Below are 13,680 nucleotides of genomic sequence, written 5' to 3' on the forward strand. Positions count from 1 at the left end.
ACAGTTTTCTTACGCTAATTATACTTTATGTGTGCCTCGGAGCCGGTGGCCTCTAAAGTTCCTCCGCAGCCCCCCATGGTGAATCCTTTCTTTCCCATGTCGAGTCCTGCTCCATGGCGGCCGCGGCGGCAGCACACGCCGTCGGCGTCCATTCCCTGCTGGCATCCGCCTCCTTGTGCTGTTTGTTCATTTACAGTTTCCTCTCAAGAAAGTAGCTAGTGTCCTCGGCTGCCCCATGAGATCAATGACAAAAAACAGCAAAAATCAAGAGCCCCAAGATTATGAGACGGTCTCCATCTTCTCTACTAGATTCTGGTAGACGATGTTTCTATCATGTATGATAAGGCAAGATCTCTTTACCAGTTCCGATGCATGTTTTATGCACCAATTTTGGTGTTTAGAAGGGAAATCATAACTTATCTTAATCCAAAAGGATCAAAAATTTATTTCGTGCTCTATAGGATATTGTTTGGTTGCGATTAGCCCACTATTTCAAGGTTGCATCAGTCGAGCTAAAACTTCTGTATGCAAAAACAGTCGTGCAAATATTCATCTACTCTGCGTCCAGATGATGTAGCTTTGGAGGACGTGTTTCTTTTTGTCCTTAAGCTTTGCCAACTGTGGTGATTATAGCTTGTGTTTACTCATGAGAGCTTATTATCAGTCTTATAAGGGTTTGTTTTTTCATTGCCCATTACTTTGTGCTCTTATTTTTATTTAAAACAGCCATGGAAGGAATGGCACTAGAGGCTTCCCAGTTTCATGCTGAGCGTTATGATCTACGACAACAATATAACTGTGTTCCTGTAAGTTATCTCTCTACCAACCTTTTCTTAACCTCACAATTTGAAGCTATATGTGTTGGGGAACGCAGTAATTTCAAAAAAATTCCTACGCACACGAAAGATCATGGTGATGCAAAGCAACGAGAGGGGAGAGTGTCGTCCACGTACCGTCGTAGACCGTTAAGCGGAAGCGTTATAACAACGCGTTGATGTAGTCGTACGTCTTCAAGATCGACCGATCCTCAGCACCGAACGTACGGCACCTCTGCGTTCAGCACACGTTTAGCTCAGTGACGTCCCGCGAACTCACGATCCAGTAGAGCTCGGGGAAGAGTTTCATCAGCACGTCGTCGTGGTGACGATGTTGATGAAGCTACCGTCGCAAGGCTTCGCCTAAGCACCGCTACGATATAACCGAGATGGATTATGGTGGAGGGGGGCACCGCACATAGCTAAGAGATCAACAGATCAATTGTTATGTCCCCAAGGGGTGCCCCCCTCCCCGTATATAAAGGAGGGAGAGGAGGAGGGGCGTCAAAGGAGGAGGAGGCGCGCCCAAGGGGGGCAATCCTACTCCAAGTAGGATTCCCCCGTCTTTCCTAGTCCTAGTAGGAGAGGGGAAGGAAGGGGAGGAGAAGAAGAAGGAAAGGGGGGGGGGCGGCGGCCCCCTAGTCCAATTCGGTTTGGGCTAGGGGGGCCGTGCGCCCCTAGGTGGCCGCTTCTCCTCTTCCTCCACTTGGGCCCATAAGGCCCAATAACCCTGCGGGAGGTTCCGGTAACCTTCCGGTTCTCTGGTAGTTATCCGATAACCCTCGGAACTCATCCGGTGTCCAAATATAACCTTCCAGTGTATCGATCTTTATGTCTCGACCATTTCGAGACTCATCGTCATGTCCGTGATCATATCCGGGACTCCGAACTACCTTCAGTACATCAAAACACAAAAACTCATAATATCGATCGTCACAGAACTTTAAGCGTGCAGACCCTACGGGTTCGAGAACTATGTAGACATGACCGAGACACGTCTCCGGTCAATAACCAATAGCGGAACCTGGATGCTCATATTGGTTCCTACATATTCTACGAAGATCTTTATCGGTCAAACCGCATAACAACATACGTTGTTCCCTTTGTCACTGGTATGTTACTTGCCCGAGATTCGATCGTCGGTATCTCAATACCTAGTTCAATCTCGTTACCGGCAAGTCCCTTTACTCGTTCCGTAATGCAACATCCCGCAACTAACTTATTAGTCACATTGCTTGCAAGGCTTATAGTGATGTGCATTACCGAGAGGGTCCAGAGATACCTCTCCGACAATCGGAGTGACAAATCCTATTCTTGATCTATGCCAACTCCACGAACACCATCAGAGACACCTACCTTTATAATCACCCAGTTACGTTGTGACGTTTGGTAGCACACAAAGTGTTCCTCCGGTATTCGGGAATTGTATAATCTCATAGTCATAGGAACATGTATAAGTCATGAAGAAATCAATAGCAGTAAACTTAAATGATCAAGTGCTAAGCTAACGAAATGGTTCAAGTCAATCACATCATTCTCCTAATGATGTGATCTCGTTGATCAAATAACAACTCATGTCTATGGCTAGGAAACTTAACCATCTTTGATCAATGAGCTAGTCAAGTAGAGGCATACTAGTGACACTATGTTTGTCTATCTATTCACACATGTATTATGTTCCCGGTTAATACAATTCTAGCATGAATAGTAAACATTTATCATGAAATAAGGAAATAAATAATAACTTTATTATTGTCTCTAGGGCATATTTCCTTCAGTCTCCCACTTGCACTATAGTCAATAATCTAGATTACACAGTAATGATTCTAACACCCATGGAGTCTTGGTGTTGATTATGTTTTGCTCATGGAAGAGGCTTAGTCAGCGGGTCTGCAACATTCAGATCCGTATGTATCATGCATATCTCTATGTCTCCCACCTGGACTTGATCCCGGATGGAATTGAAGCGTCTCTTGATGTGCTTGGTTCTCTTTTGGAATCTGGATTCCTTTGCCAAGGCAACTGCACCAGTATTGTCATAAAAGATTTTCATTGGACCCGATGCACTAGGTATGACACCTAGATCGGATATGAACTCCTTCATCCAGACTCCTTCATTTGCTGCTTCCGAAGAAACTATGTACTCCGCTTCACACGTAGATCCCGTCACGACACTTTGTTTAGAACTGCTCCAACTGACAGCTTGCATCGACGTAACCATTCAATATAAACACGTATCCGGTTTGTGATTTTGAATTGTCCGGATCAGTGTCAAAGCTTGCATCGACGTAACCATTTACGACGAGCTCTTTGTCACCTCCGTAAACGAGAAACATATCCTGAGTCCTTTTCAGGTATTTCAGGATGTTCTTGACAGCTGTCCAGTGATCTACTCCTGAATTACTGTGGTACCTCCCTGCTAAACTAATAGCAAGGCACACATCAGCTCTGTTACACAGCATCGCATACATGATAGAGCCTATGGCTGAAGCATAGGGAACACTTTTCATTTTCTCTCTATCTTCTGCAGTGGTCGGGCATTGAGTCTTACTCAATTTCACACCTTCTAATACAGGCAATAACCCTTTCTTAGCTTGATCCATTTTGAACTTCTTCAAAACTTTATCAAGGTATGTGCTTTGTGAAAGTCCAATTAAGCGTCTTGATCTATCTCTATAAATCTTGATGCCCAATATATAAGCAGCTTCACCGAGGTCTTTCATTGAAAAACTCTTATTCAAGTATCATTTTATGCTATCCAGAAATTCTATATCATTTCCAATCAACAATATGTCATCCACATATTATATTAGAAATGCTACAGAGCTCCCACTCACTTTCTTGTAAATACATGCTTCTCCAAAAGTCTGTATAAAACCATATGCTTTGATCACACTATCAAAACGTTTATTCCAACTTCGTGAGGCTTGAACCAGTCCATAAATGGATCGCTGGAGCTTGCACACTTTGTTAGTACCCTTTGGATCAATAAAACCTTCAGGTTGCATCATATGCAACTCTTCTTCCATAAATCTATTCAGAAATGCAGTCTTTACATCCATTTGCCAAATTTCATAATCATAAAATGTGGGAATTGCTAACATGATTCGGACGGACTTAAGCATCGCTACGGGTGAGAAGGTCTCATCGTAGTCAACTCCTTGAACATGTCGAAAACCTTTTGCAACAAGTCGAGCTTTGTAGACAGTAACATTACCGTCAGCATCAGTCTTCTTCTTGAAGATCCATTTATTCTCAATGGCTTGCTGATCATCAGGAAAGTCAACCAAAGTCCACACTTTGTTCTCATACATGGATCCCATCTCAGATTTCATCGCTTCTAGCCATTTTGCGGAATCTAGGCTCATCATCGCTTCCTGATAGTTTGTAGGCTCGTCATAGTCAAGTAACATGACCTCCAGAACAGGATTACCGTACCACTCTGGTGCGGATCTTACTCTGGTTGACCTACGAGGTTCAGTAGTAACTTGATCTGAAGTTTCACGATCATCATCATTAGCTTCCTCACTAATTGGTGTACGTGTCACAGGAACCAGTTTCTGTGATGAACTACTCTCCAATAAGGGAGCAGGTACAGTTACCTCATCAAGTTCTACTTTCCTCCCACTCATTTCTTTCGAGAGAAACTTCTTCTCTAGAAAGGATCCATTCTTAGCAACAAATGTCTTGCCTTCGGATCTGTGATAGAAGCTGTACCCAACAGTTTCCTTTGGGTATCCTATGAAGACACATTTCTCCGATTTGGGTTCGAGCTTATCAGGTTGAAGCTTTTCACATAAGCATCGCAGCCCCAAACTTTAAGAAATGACAACTTTGGTTTCTTGCCAAACCACAGTTCATAAGGTATCATCTCAACGGATTTCGATGGTGCCCTATTTAACGTGAATGCAGCCATCTCTAAAGCATAACCCCAAAATGATAGCTGTAAATCAGTAAGAGACACCATAGATCGCACCATATCTAGTAAAGTAAGATTACGACATTCGGACACACCATTACACTGTGGTGTTCCGGGTGGCGTGAGTTGCGAAACTATTCCACATTGTTTCAAATGTAGACCAAACTCGTAACTCAAATATTCTCCTCCACTATCAGATCGTAGAAACTTTATTTTCTTGTTATGATGATTTTCCACTTCACTCTGAATTTTTTTAAACTTTTTAAATGTTTCAGACTTATGTTTCATTAAGTAGATATACCCATATCTGCTCAAATCATCTGTGAAGGTGAGAAAATAACGATACGCGTCGCGAGCCTCAATATTCATCGGACCACATACATTAGTATGTATGATTTCCAACAAGTCTGTTGCTCGCTCCATTGTTCCGGAGAACGGCGTTTTAGTCATCTTGCCCATGAGGCATGGTTCGCAAGTACCAAGTGATTCATAATCAAGTGATTCCAGAAGTCCAGCAGTATGGAGTTTCTTCATGCGCTTTACACCAATATGACCCAAACGGTAGTGCCACAAATAAGTTGCACTATCATTATCAACTCTGCATCTTTTGGCTTCAACATTATGAATATGTGTATCACTACTATCGAGATTCAATACAAACAGACCACTCTTCAAGGGTGCATGACCATAAAAGATATTACTCATATATATAGAACAACCATTATTCTCAGATTTAAATGAATAACCGTCTCGCATCAAACAAGATCCAGATATAATGTTCATGCTTAACGCTGGCACCAAATAACAATTATTTAGATCTAAAACTAATCCACAAGGTAGATGTAGAGGTAGCGTGCTGACGGCGATCACATCGACTTTGGAACCATTTCCCACGTGCATCGTCACCTCGTCCTTAGCCAGTCTTCGCTTAATCCGTAGTCCCTGTTTCGAGTTGCAAATATTAGCAACAGAACCAGTATCAAATACCCAGGTGCTACTGCGAGCTCTAGTAAGGTACACATCAATAACATGTATATCACATATACCTTTGTTCACCTTGCCATCCTTCTTATCCGCCAAATACTTGGGGCAGTTCCGCTTCAAGTGACCAGTCCCTTTGCAGTAGAAGCACCCAGTCTCAGGCTTAGGTCCAGACTTGGGTTTCTTCTCTTGAGCAGCAACTTGTTTGCCGTTCTTCTTGAAGTTTCCTTTCTTCTTCCCTTTATCCTTTTTCTTGAAATTGGTGGTCTTGTTGACCATCAACACTTGATGCTCCTTCTTGATTTCTACCTCCGCAACCTTTAGCATTGCGAAGAGCTCGGGAATTGTCTTATCCATCCCTTGCATATTATAGTTCATCACGAAGCTCTTGTAGCTTGGTGGCAGTGATTGAAGAACTCTGTCAATGACACTATCAACCAGAAGATTAACTCCTAGCTGAGTCAATTGATTATGGTACCCAGACATTCTGAGTATATGTTCACTGACATAACTATTCTCCTCCATCTTGCAGCTGTAGAACTTATTGGAGACTTCATATCTCTCAATCCGGGCATTTGATTGAAATATTAACTTCAACTCCTGGAACATCTCATATGCTCCATGACGTACAAAACGTCATTGAAGTCCCAGTTCTAAGTCGTAAAGCATGGCACACTGAACTATTGAGTAGTCATCAGCTTTGCTCTGCCAGATGTTCATAACATCTGGTGTTGCTCCTGTAGCGGGTTTGGCACCCAGCGGTGCTTCCTGGACGTAATTCTTCTGTGCAGCAATGAGGATAATCCTCAAGTTATGGACCTGGTACGTGTAATTGCTACCATCATCTTTCAACTTTGCTTTCTCAAGAAACGCATTAAAATTCAATGGAATAACAACATGGGCCATCTATCCACAATAACATAGACAAGCAAAATACTATCAGGTACTAAGTTCATGATAAATTTAAGTTCAAATAATCATATTACTTAAGAAATCCCACTTAGATAGACATCCCTCTAATCATCTAAGTGATCATGTGATCCATATCAACTAAACCATAACCGATCATCACGTGAAATGGGGTAGTTTTCAATGGTGAACATCACTATGTTGATCATATCTACTATATTATTCACGCTCGACCTTTCGGTCTCAGTGTTCCGAGGCCATATCTGCATATGCTAGGCTCGTCAAGTTTAACCCGAGTATTCTGTGTGTGCAAAACTATGTTACACCCGTTGTAGATGAACGTTGAGCTTATCACACCCGATCATCATGTGGTGTCTCGGCACGACGAACTTTGGCAACGGTGCATACTCAGGGAGAACACTTTTACCTTGAAATTTAGTGAGAGGTTATCTTATAATGCTACCGTCAAACAAAGCAAAATAAGATGCATAAAGGATAAACATCACATGCAATCAATATAAGTGATATGATATGGCCATCATCATCTTGTGCCTCTGATCTCCATCTCCAAAGCACCGTCATGATCACCATCGTCACCGGCACGTCACCTTGATCTCCATCGTACCATCATTGTTGTCTCGCCATCTATTGCTAAGACTATCGCTACCGCTTAGTGATAAAGTAAAGTAATTACAGGGCGATTGCATTGCATACAATAAAGCGACAACCATATGGCTCCTGCCAGTTACCGATAACTCCGTTACAAAACATGATCATCTCATACAATAAATATAGCATCATGTCTTGACCATATCACATCACAACATGCCCTGCAAAAACAAGTTAGACGTCCTCTACTTTTTTGTTGCAAGTTTTACGTGTCTGCTACGGGCTGAGCAAGAACCGTTCTTACCTACGCATCAAAACCACAATGATAGTTCATCAAGTTAGTGCTCTTTTAACCTTCTCAAGGACCGGGCGTAGCCACACTCGGTTCAACTAAAGTTGGAGAAACTGACACTGCCAGCCACCTGTGAGCAAAGCACGTCACTAGAACCAGTCTCGCATAAGCATACGCGTAATGTCGGGCTGGGCCGCTTCATCCAACAATACCGCCGAACCAAAGTATGACATGCTGGTAAGCAGTATGACTTGTATCACCCATAACTCACTTGTGTTCTACTCGTGCCTATAACATATATGCATAAACCTGGCTCGGATGCCACTGTTTGGGAACATAGTAATTTCAAAAAAAATTCCTACGCACACGCAAGATCATGGTGATGCAAAGAAACGAGAGGGGAGAGTGTCATCCACGTACCCTCATAGACCATTAAGTGGAAGCATTATAACAACGCGGTTGATGTAGTCGTACGTCTTCACGATTGACCGATCCTCAACACCGAACGTACGACACCTCCGCGTTCAGCCCACGTTCAGCTCGGTGACGTCCCGCGAACTCACGATCCAGTAGATCTCGAGGAAGAGTTTCGTCAGCACAATGGCGTGGTGACGATGTTGATGAAGCTATCGTCGCAGGGCTTCGCCTAAGAACCGCTACGATATAACCGAGGTGGATTATGGTGGAGGGGGGCACCGCACACGGCCAAGAGATCAACAGATAAATTGTTATGTCCCCAAGGGGTGCCCCCTCCCCATATATAAAGGAGGGAGAGGAGGAGGGGGCGGACAAGGAGGAGGAGGCGCACCCAAGGGGCGCAATCCTACTCCAAGTAGGATTCCCACCTCTTTCCTAGTCCTAGTAGGAGAGGGGAAGGAAGGGGAGGAGAAGAAGAAGGAAAGGGGGGCCGGTCCCCTAGTCAAATTCGGTTTGGGCTAGGGGTCCGCGCGCCCCTAGTTGGCCGCCTCTCCTCTTCCTCCACTTGGGCCCATAAGGCCCAATAACCCCCCGGGATGTTCCGGTAACCTCCCGGTTCTCCGGTATTTATCCGATAACCCCCGGAACTCATCCGGTGTCCGAATATAGCCTTCCAATATATCGATCTTTACGTCTCGACCATTTCGAGACTCCTTGTCATGTCCATGATCATATCCTAGACTCCGAACTACCTTCGGTACACCAAAAAAAAACTCATAATACCGATCGTCACAGAACTTTAAGCGTGCGGACCCTACGGGTTCGAGAACTATGCAGACATGACCGAGACACGTCTCCGGTCAACAACCAATAGCGGAACCTGGATGCTCATATTGGTTCCTACATATTCTACGAAGATCTTTATCAGTCAATCCGCATAACAACATACGTTGTTCCCTTTGTCATCGGTATGTTACTTGCCCCAGATTCGATCGTCAGTATCTCAATACCTAGTTCAATATCATTACCGGCAAGTCTCTTTACTCGTTCCGTAATGTAACATCCCGCAACTAACTCATTAGTCACATTGCTTGCAAGGCTTATAGTGATGTGCATTACCAAGAGGGCCCAGAGATACCTCTCCGACAATCAGAGTGACAAATACTATTCTTGATCTATGCCAACTCCACGAACAACATCGGAGACACCTATAGAGCACCTTTATAATCACCCAGTTACATTGTGACGTTTGGTAGCACACAAAGTGTTCCTCCGGTTTTCGGGAGTTGTATAATCTCATAGTCATAGGAACATGTATAAAGTCATGAAGAAAGCAATAGCAGTAAACTTAAACGATCAAGTGCTAAGCTAATGAAATGGGTCAAGTCAATCACATCATTCTCCTAATGATGTGATCTCGTTGATCAAATAACAACTCATGTCTATGGCTAGGAAACTTAACCATCTTTGTTCAATGAGCTAGTCAAGTTGAGACATACTACTGTCACTATGTTTGTCTATGTATTCACACATGTATTACGTTTTCGGTTAATACAATTCTAGCATGAATAATAAACATTTATCATGAAATAAGGAAATAAATAATAACTTTATTATTGTCTCTAGGGCATATTTCCTTCAATATGAACATTTCTGTTTTGTTGTATAGATTTTATATCCTAATTACAATATGCAGGAACCAATGTTAAAAGATGATATAGTGGGGTGTTTTTGTTTCATAGAGCATCCGAGGAGGTGTTGGGGAACATAGTAATTTCAAAAAAATTCCTACGTACACGCAAGATCATGGTGATGAATAGCAACGAGAGGGGAGAGTGTGATCTACGTACCCTTGTAGATCGACAATGGAAGCGTTAACTTGGTTGATGTAGTCGTACGTCTTCACGGCCCGACCGATCAAGCACCGAAACTACGACACCTCCGAGTTCTAGCACACGTTTAGCTCGATGACGATCCCCGGACTCCGATCCAGCAAAGTGTCGGGGAAGAGTTCCGTCAGCACGACAGCGTGGTGACGATCTTGATGTACTACTATTGCAGGGCTTCGCCTAAGCACCGCTACAATATTATCGAGGACTATGGTGGAAGGGGGCACCACACACCGCTAAGAATATGATCACGTGGATCAACTTGTGTCCTTAGGGGTGCCCCTTGCCTCCGTATATAAAGGTTCAAAGGGGGGGCGGCCGGCCAAGAGGAGGCGCGCCAGGAGGAGTCCTACTCCCTCCGGGAGTAGGACTCCCCCCCTTTCCTAGTTGGAATAGGATTCGCGGAGGGGGGAAAAGAGGAGAGAGAGGAGGAAGGGGGGCCGGCCCCCTCTCCTTGTCCTATTCAGACCAAGGGGGGGGGGGAGGGGCGCGCGGCCCATCTCTGGCCACCTCTCCTCTCTTCCACTAAGGCCCATATACCTCCGGGGGGGGGGGGGTCAGGTAACCTCCCGGTAATCCGGTAAAATCCCGATTTCACCCGGAACACTTCCGATATCCAAACATAGGCTTCCAATATATCAATCTTTATGTCTCGACCATTTCGAGACTCCTCGTCATGTCCGTGATCACATCCGGGACTCCGAACAACCTTCGGTACATCAAAACGCATAAACTCATAATATAACTGTCATCGAAACCTTAAGCGTGCGGACCCTACGGGTTCGAGAACAATGTAGACATGACCGAGACACGTCTCCGGTCAATAACCAATAGCGGGACCTGGATGCCCATATTGGTTCCTACATATTCTACGAATATCTTTTATCGGTCAGACCGCATAACAACATACGATGTTCCCTTTGTCATCGGTATGTTACTTGCCCAAGATTCGATCGTCGGTATCCTATACCTAGTTCAATCTCGTTACCGGCAAGTCTCTTTACTCGTTCTGTAATACATCATCCCGCAACTAACTCATTAGTTGCAATGCTTGCAAGGCTTAAGTGATGTGCATTACCGATAGGGCCCAGAGATACCTCTCCGACAATCGGAGTGACAAATCCTAATCTCGAAATACGCCAACCCGACATGTACCTTTGGAGACACCTATAGAGCTCCTTTATAATCACCCAGTTACGTTGTGACGTTTGGTAGCACACAAAGTGTTCCTCTGGCAAACGGGAGTTGCATAATCTCATAGTCATAGGAACATGTATAAGTCATGAAGAAAGCAATAGCAACATACTAAACGATCGGGTGCTAAGCTAATGGAATGGGTCATGTCAATCAGATCATTCAACTAATGATGTGATCCCGTTAATCAAATAACAACTCTTTGTCCATGGTTAGGAAACATAACCATCTCTGATTAACGAGCTAGTCAAGTAGAGGCATACTAGTGACACTCTGTTTGTCTATGTATTCACACATGTATTATGTTTCCAGTTAATACAATTCTAGCATGAATAATAAACTTTTATCATGATATAAGGGAATAAATAATAACTTTATTATTGCCTCTAGGGCATATTTCCTTCAATCTCCCACTTGCACTAGAGTCAATAATCTAGATTACACAGTAATGATTCTAACACCCATGGAGCCTTGGTGCTAATCATGTTTTGCTCGTGGAAGAGGCTTAGTCAAGGGGTCTGCAACATTCAGATCCGTATGTATCTTGCAAATCTCTATGTCTCCCACCTGGACTAGATCCCGGATGGAATTGAAGCGTCTCTTGATGTGCTTGGTTCTCTTGTGAAATCTGGATTCCTTCGCCAAGGCAATTGCACCAGTATTGTCACAAAAGATTTTCATTGGGCCCGATGCACTAGGTATGACACCTAGATCGAATATGAACTCCTTCATCCAGACTCCTTCATTCGCTGCTTCCGAAGCAGCTATGTATTCCGCTTCACACGTAGATCCCGCCACGGCGCTCTGTTTAGAACTGCACCAACTGACAGCTCCACTGTTTAATGTAAACACGTATCTGGTTTGCGATTTAGAATCATCCGGATCAGTGTCAAAGCTTGCATCAACGTAACCGTTTACGATTAGCTCTTTGTCACCTCCATATACGAGAAACATATCCTTAGTCCTTTTCAGGTACTTCAGGATGTTCTTGACCGCTGTCCAGTGATCCACTCCTGGATTACTTTGGTACCTCCCTGCTAGACTTATAGCAAGGCACACATCAGGTCTGGTACACAACATTGCATACACGATAGAGCCTATGGCTGAAGCATAGGGAACATCTTTCATTTTCTCTCTATCTTCTGCAGTGGTCGGGCATTGAGTCTGACTCAACTTCACACCTTGTAACACAGGCAAGAACCCTTTCTTTGCTTGATCCATTTTGAACTTCTTCAAAATCTTGTCAAGGTATGTGCTTTGTGAAAGTCCAATTAAACGTCTTGATCTATCTCTATAGATCTTTATGCCTAATATGTAAGCAGCTTCACCGAGGTCTTTCATTGAAAAACTCTTATTCAAGTATCCCTTTATGCTATCCAGAAATTCTATATCATTTCCAATCAGTAATATGTCATCCACATATAATATCAGAAATGCTACAGAGCTCCCACTCACTTTCTTGTAAATACGGGCTTCTCCAAAAGTCTGTATAAAACCAAATGCTTTGATCACACTATCAAAGCGTTTATTCCAACTCCGAGAGGCTTGCACCAGTCCATAAATGGATCGCTGGAGCTTGCACACTTTGTTAGCTCCCTTTGGATCGACAAAACCTTCCGGTTGCATCATATACAACTCTTCTTCCAGAAATCCATTCAGGAATACAGTTTTGACATCCATCTGCCAAATTTCATAATCATAAAATGCGGCAATTGCTAACATGATTCGGACAGACTTAAGCATCGCTACGGGTGAGAGGGTCTCATCGTAGTCAACCCCTTGAACTTGCCGAAACCCTTTTGCGACAAGTCGAGCTTTGTAGACAGTAATATTACCGTCGGCGTCAGTCTTCTTCTTGAAGATCTATTTATTCTCAATTGCTTGCTGATCATTGGGCAAGTCAACCAAAGTCCACACTTTGTTCTCATACATTGATCCCATCTCAGATTTCATGGCTTCAAGCCATTTTGCGGAATCTGGGCTTACCATCGCTTCTTCATAGTTCGTAGGTTCATCATGATCTAGTAGCATGACTTCCAGAACTGGATTACCGTACCACTCTGGCGCGGATCTTACTCTGGTTGATCTACGAGGTTCAGTAGTATCTTGTTCTGAAGTTTCATGATCATTATCATTAGCTTCCTCACTAATTGGTGTAGGTGTCACAGAAACAGTTTTCTGTGATGCACTACTTTCCAATAAGGGAGCAGGTACAGTTACCTCGTCAAGTTCTACTTTCCTCCCACTCACTTCTTTCGAGAGAAACTCCTTCTCCAGAAAGTTTCCGAACTTAGCAACAAAAGTCTTGCCTTCGGATCTGTGATAGAAGGTGTATCCAATAGTCTCCTTTGGATATCCTATGAAGACACATTTCTCCGATTTGGGTTCGAGCTTATCAGGTTGAAGCTTTTTCACATAAGCATCGCAGCCCCAAACTTTCAGAAACGACAACTTTGGTTTCTTGCCAAACCATAGTTCATAAGGCGTCGTCTCAACGGATTTTGATGGTGCCCTATTTAACGTGAATGCGGCCGTCTCCAAAGCATAACCCCAAAACGATAGCGGTAAATCAGTAAGAGACATCATAGATCGCACCATATCTAGTAAAGTACGATTACGATGTTCGGACACACCATTACGCTGTGGTGTTCCGGG

Source organism: Triticum aestivum, chromosome 3A, assembly GCF_018294505.1.
Source record: "Triticum aestivum cultivar Chinese Spring chromosome 3A, IWGSC CS RefSeq v2.1, whole genome shotgun sequence".
NCBI lineage: Eukaryota > Viridiplantae > Streptophyta > Magnoliopsida > Poales > Poaceae > Triticum > Triticum aestivum.